Source organism: Spinacia oleracea, chromosome 6 (assembly GCF_020520425.1).
Source record: "Spinacia oleracea cultivar Varoflay chromosome 6, BTI_SOV_V1, whole genome shotgun sequence".
Taxonomy (NCBI): domain Eukaryota; kingdom Viridiplantae; phylum Streptophyta; class Magnoliopsida; order Caryophyllales; family Amaranthaceae; genus Spinacia; species Spinacia oleracea.
The window spans coordinates 850,365-857,104 of record NC_079492.1 but is presented as its reverse complement, the minus strand read 5'-3'; the positions used below and the strand labels follow the sequence as shown (position 1 = coordinate 857,104).

The 6,740-nt window shown below is 41.8% G+C and overlaps 1 non-coding gene across 1 annotated transcript; it reads left to right on the top strand.

Annotated features, from left to right (window-relative positions):
* The first annotated feature begins 5,496 nt into the window (after positions 1–5,496).
* LOC130464487 (small nucleolar RNA R71) lies at positions 5,497–5,603 on the top strand. Its single transcript, XR_008924896.1, has one exon. It is a non-coding gene; the product is annotated as a small nucleolar RNA R71 (small nucleolar RNA).
* Positions 5,604–6,740: the final 1,137 nt, after the last annotated feature.

Genomic DNA, 6,740 nt, shown 5'->3' with positions numbered 1-6,740 from the left:
GAGAATCATGCAACTTGCAACATGACAGGCTTAAGTCGTATCACCTAATCAAAAATAACCTAAATCCACTAACTAGGTAGCAAGGGAAGTCAGGATCGAATCCACAAGGAAACAGGCGTTCTTTCTACTATCAATTAATTAATCTAGACTATTGGGAACAAGAGTTGGTTGATGATTTGTATACTAAGACTACGAACGAATATTAAACGAGTATGAATCAATATATTAAGGAATCTAGGGTATAGGTTTACCAACAAATAACAATCCAGGAAAATGAACAATCACGATAATCAGCAAGGTAATTAATTAGACTAGCATGCTCTTTCGAATCGATACTAATCATAGACTCAGAATTAACGGGCTCTCGCTACGTATTAACTCTAATTCCACCTATTGACACAAGCCTAAACATCAAATTGCATCTCTCGAATCTTAATTTGATATTGCATAACTACCACAATTAAACCTGCGCAAATCTAATTGTATAGTGAAATAAACCAATCAATAGGAATTAATTACAATGCCAACAATCACAATTATTCAATATCCCTTCATATTATTCAAGGATCCCCAAACCCTAGAAAATAGACTACTCAAGCATATTAACAATAAACAAAGCAATTAGCATGATTGAAAACATGATTATAGCAAAACAAAGAATTGAAATAAAGAACAATACCTTAATTGAAGAACAATGGAAATAGAAAGCTTGAATTTTTATTGAATTTGAAAACTAAGTGTTTGTATAAATCTAGAGAGAAAATTAAGCTAAGGAAAATAAACTAAGGGTTTAATACTAAGAAATAAGATCTCTTTCAAAATAATCCAAGCTAAGTATATATAGTTTGCCTAAATTAATACTAAAAAACGTAAATAAAACTCGCGAAATTCTGCTGTAGGTTGTCGTCGCCCGAATCCGCCCGACGGGCGCAGGTCTGCCCGGCGGGCGTAGGGAGAAATTCTGAAACCATCTGCACGCGGCCGGTCGGGCGCCACTCGCCCGTCGGGCGGTTTGAGATTTTCGCTGCTGCTGCTTCTGATGGGCGCCCGGTGGGCACCGGGCGAAGACCCGTCCGTCGGGCGCCTGCTGCCTGCTGCTCCTTTCTGCTTGCTCGCCCGGTGGGCGAGAGGCAATCAACCGGGCGGAGGGCTAAGTGATCCGCCCTTCTTCCGCAACACCGAGTCTAACTTCCGGGGCTCAATCATGAACATCTAGGGCTCCCGTAAGTCGACAATAGTCGTCCCGAATCCCCTCGGGATCGTGTAGCGGCCTAAATCATCATTAAACGGGTCTAAAAAGACCAATTTCTCACTAAGTAGTCATGAAACTCAAGGCACACTCAAATACACAGATTAGTACTAAAAACAGCTCCTAAGAGCTCATTTAACGCATAAAAGTACTAAGGGACGGGGGTGAAAACACTATATAAAACGCACATATCAAACTCCCCCAAGCTAGATCCTTGCTTGTCCCTAAGCAAGGAAATCATCGATGAACACAAGACCAACTTCACCCCCAACATATTTCAAAATGAAAACATAATCCAAGGCAAAATCCAACGAGCATGCATCAATGTTAACCAATCAAGTCCATCCAACTGCTAATCCACCTTAACAATCGTCACGCAAAGCGAACCAGAAATGCACAATGAAATTAAAGACTAGTGCTCACACACTCGTCACTCATTTATGTGGCGGATAAAAGATGTACCCGTTCGCTCTCCTCCCAACATATAAGTGAACAATGCCCTCCCAAACTCACAACACTCATGTGTCTAGAAAAACATACACTCAACTTAGTAGTCGACTCGGAATGTGTCATGTCATAACTTGCATTGATAAACAACTATTTTCACATAAGTACGACTCTATGCACAAAGGTCGGAAGGTCTTCAAAGCTTGTAATGTTAGGCTTAGGTAAGGGTGCGGTAAATTTGGGAAAAATGTGAGCTTAAAGCCTTGGCTTTGGGGAGCATAAATCCTAAATACAACCATGATCAACCAATATAATGACCATAACTCTCCCACTCACCACATGACAAAACAACAAATAACCAACACCAGACTTTCTTGCCTTTTTCACAATTATTACCAATCACTTATAAGGATATGAATTTGCAAAACTCGATTGAAACAATGCTTTGAACTTTTTCTGAGAGTAATAGATTTTTCTCTTTCTTTTCTTTTTCAATCTCTTTTTTTTTCCTTTTCTTTTAGAAACCTTCACATTTATTTTGTTCTTTCATCTCTTTCATTTTCAACTCATTTTTCAACAACAAACATGATAAGACGAACTCCTTTTTCAACAATACTACAATTCCCTCACCTCACTACTATTAGCTCCCCCAAGTTAGGCTTGGGACTAGTAACCAATGGGGTTTTCGCGGGCTTGTAATGTGGCTAGTCACCGAATAAAGGGCACAAGCAACAACATGGGTAGAAAAGGAGGGAACAAATGTATCTAATTTCATCTGAAGGCTACCTAAATAGAAAAATACCTTCGTCCTCCACAATGTGCATGTATATGAGTCATAAAACACTACTAATAGTTGCAAATCAATACTCAAAATCAATGACACACCAGGAAGCTATCACACATTCCTAACCAAATCAACTAGACGAGCACCAAGTCCACAAATAGTTAGTCAGAGTTGACTCATGTTAAGGCATCAAAGCAATCGGATATCAAATCATGGCTAACACATTTACATTGCTCATCATCAAATACCAAGAATCAAACAACTTTCGATCGAGGGGCACAGGGAAGCATGGTTTTGTATTCATCGGAACGTATTTTTGTATTTTTTTTCAAAGCAATAAGCTACTCTAGAAAGCAATAAACACACCAAAATAAGTAAATGCAAAAATAATAAGAAAACATACCTAAAATGTACAAGTGAGTGAAACACCCCGCCAAGCTAAATCAGACAATGTCCTCATTGGCTCAAAAAGGAGATGATTGAAAGGAGAAGTGAAATAATGGAAGTGAATCCCGTGTTTAAATCAGCCTTTTCTCCTCTCGCCCGCCGGGCCAAGCCCCGCCCGACGGGCCAACAGCTCGTGGGCCGCCCGACGGGCACAGGTCCGCCCGTTGGGCGAAGGGCGATGCTTGGTTAAAATTTCCGCACGCGCCCGGTCGGGCGCCTCTCGCCCGTCGGGCGTGGTGAGATTTTTCTTTTTCTTTCGACACGCGCCCTGTCGGGCGGCTTTCGCCCGTCGGGCCATTTGCGAACTTGCTCCTTACGATGTTTTCTAGCTTCTCGCGCTTAGGATCTAACACATGTACATCATCAAACACCCAAAACAGTAAAAATACCCTCTCCTCACCACTCTAACGCAAAGAATAAACTACAAAACACACAAAATAAAACTAAACTATCGAAAGCAATAAAGTACACTACGGAAAGCAATAAATGGATAGTGAAGTACTCATCCCCCGATTAGATTGATGCAATATCCCCATTACACAATCTCAGTTTATGCGCAGACAACGAAAAGAAGGGGATGAGAGCCACGACAACTCATCGAATGGGGGCACCAAAGATGGTGCCATCTGGTGTCAATTCAAATGCCTTGGATGAGCTATGTGGTGCGGAAAGTGACAGATCACGACCCCGATCATGAGTACGGTGCCCATCGTTTACAGAACTTTCGGCCTTTTGGGTCGCAACATTATCAAATCGTGCCTCCTTTCAAACCCATGTCAAAGAGTTGATATTCCGGTCACCTCCACCTGCAAAACAATTTGAAACACGTGCTTTCTCCAGAGGATTGTTAGAGTTAGTATGAGTCAATTCATTATTGAAATAATCATTAGAAACATTGACTCCACAACATGACTCCTCTACCATATGACTCTTAGCAACATGGGTTAAATTGAAAGTAACCTTGTCATCCCCCACATTTAAAGTCAGCTTGCCATTCTTGACATCTATGATTGCCCCCGCAGTGTGTAGGAAAGGTCGACCTAAAATAATAGGAATCTGCCTGTCCTCTTCCATGTCCAACACAACAAAATCAACAGGAATAAAAAATTTACCTACTCTAACAGGTACATCTTCTAGAACACCTAGGGGGTACTTCACAGATCGATCAGCCATTTGCAGAGTTATGTTGGTAACTTTTAAATTACCCATGTTCAACTTAGTACAGACAGACAAGGCCATGAAACTAACACTGGCACCTAAATCATATAAGGCTTTGTCAATAAAAAGATTGCCAATGTTACACGGGATAGAGAAACTCCCGGGGTCCTTCAACTTGGGTGGAGTTGGAGTAAGGCACTGCACTCTTTAGTAAATGCAACAGTCTCCACCTCACTAAATGCTCTCTTCCTAGTCAAGATGTCTTTCATGTATTTAGCATATGCAGGTACTTGAGTAATTAATTCAGTGAAAGGGACTGTTACCTGCAGATTCTTTACCACTTCTAAGAACTTACCAAACTGTTTGTCTAGCTTGTTCTTTAGCAAACGGTGAGGGAAAGGAAGTTTGATAGGCGGAACTTGTATTTCAACTTTCTCCTCAACCCTTGTGCTAGCTTCCTTCTCCTTGAGCACCTTCCCACTTTCTTCTGTCACACCATCACTGATAGGTACTTCAACCTCTCCTTCAATAGTCATAGGCGACCCATCATACTCATATCCACTCCGCAAAGTGACAACATTTACAGACTCTCTGTGCACATGCTGTGAAGGGAGTTGACCTTGGGGTCTCTCAGCAAGAGTAGTAGCCATTTGTGCCAACTGTTTATCCATGATCTTGTTTTGAGCAGTGAGGGCAACGATTTTGGCATCCTTTTCGCTCAGAGACCTCTGCGATTCCAACATCATATTCCTCATCTCTACAAGCATGGGATCAGGCTGTGTGGGTTGAGGTTGTGGAGGAAACCCAGGCGGTCCACTAGGCTGCGGGTTGTAGTTACTCCGCGGTTGGTATGACTGTTGTGGTGGTGGTTGGTAATGTTGTTGTGGTGGTGGAGGATGTTGAATATGATGGGGGCTTTTGGACATTAGTACTCCTATATGATAGTAGGGGGTTGTTTTTATACCCCTCATTGTAAGAGTTGGAGTACGGATTGTTCTGCTTGTAGGGCTGGAATGCATTGCATTGTTCGATAGAGCTCCGGCATTCCTGTTCATAGTGGCCTTGCATCCCACAACTATTACAGACATTGGAAGATTTAGCACTCATTGCAGCGACACTAGCATGTTGGGTGGATTGGGAAGATGCGATCTGTATATTATCCAGCTTGTGATGTAGGGCGGTTAGCTGAGCAGTAAGTTGTTCAATAGAGTTCATCTCGTGCTTAACACCCCGGTCGGCAAAACCTCTAGGATTCCCATATTGGGTACTATGGATAGCCATCTCCTCAATCACCTCTAAAGCTCTAGGTACCTTCAGTTGCATAAATCTCCCACTAGCAGCAGAATCTAGAATGGTTCTAGACTCATTACCCAGACTATTATAGAACTGCTGAACCAGGAACCAATCATCCAAACCATGATGCGGGCACTCTCTTTGCAAGTCCTTGAATCTCTCCCAAACTTCGAACAAACTCTCATCTGCTTGTTGAGAGATACCTAATATCTGACCCCTCAGACGAGCTGTCTTCTCAGGTGGGAAATATTTAACACAGAACGCAAGGGCCAAGGAATTCCAATTGGTGATTTTCATAGCTGCGCGGTTGAGACTGTTAATCCATAGCTTTGCCTTCCCACTCAATGAAAATGGAAAGAGTATCTCCATAGCCTGCTCCGGTGTTAAATTCTTCTGCTTAATGGTGGCACAATATTGAATGAAAGACTGAATATGGAGATTAGGATCTTCACCCTTTTCCCCACCGAATTGGTGTCTCTCGATTATGTTTATCAGCTGGGGTTCGATCTTGAAATTCTCGACCGCAATAGAAGGCATGATTGCCTTAGGAAGCATAGACAGGCTTGGCTTAGAATAGTCTGTAAGCCTTGGCACAAGTGGGGGTGGCGGTGGTGGTGCTTGGTCACCCATCTCTGAATCTGTATGGAATAGATTGTTAATCAGATAGTCGGATTCAGAGTCAGAGTAGTCTCTCAACTGTTCAACGAATCTACGCCGTCTACGAAAGGTCCGTTCAGGTTCAGGATCGAACGAAGTCAGATCGCTGGTATGGACAGTCCTGGGCATAAACAAGCAAAAACTAGAAAACAGTCGTGAGATCCGATCTCAAGGAACGGGGGTTCCTTGAGAAGTAAAGTAACAAAGAATAATCTAGAAATAACAATAAATAACAGAAAATAAAACCGTTTCCCCGGCAACGACGCCAAAATTTGACAGGCTTAAGTCGTATCACCTAATCAAAAATAACCTAAACCCACTAACTAGGTAGCAAGGGAAGTCAGGATCGAATCCACAAGGAAACAAGCATTCTTTCTACTATCAATTAATTAATCTAGACTATTGGGAACAAGAGTTGGTTGATGATTTGTATACTAAGACTACGAACGAATATTAAACGAGTATGAATCAATATATTAAGGAATCTAGGGTATAGGTTCACCAACAAATAACAATCCAGGAAAATGAACAATCACGATAATCAGCAAGGTAATTAATTAGACTAGCATGCTCTCTCGAATCGATACTAATCATAGACTCAGAATTAACGGGCTCTCGCTACGTATTAACTCTAATTCCACCTATTGACACAAGCCTAAACATCATATGCATCTCTCGAATCTTAATTTGATATTGCATAACTAC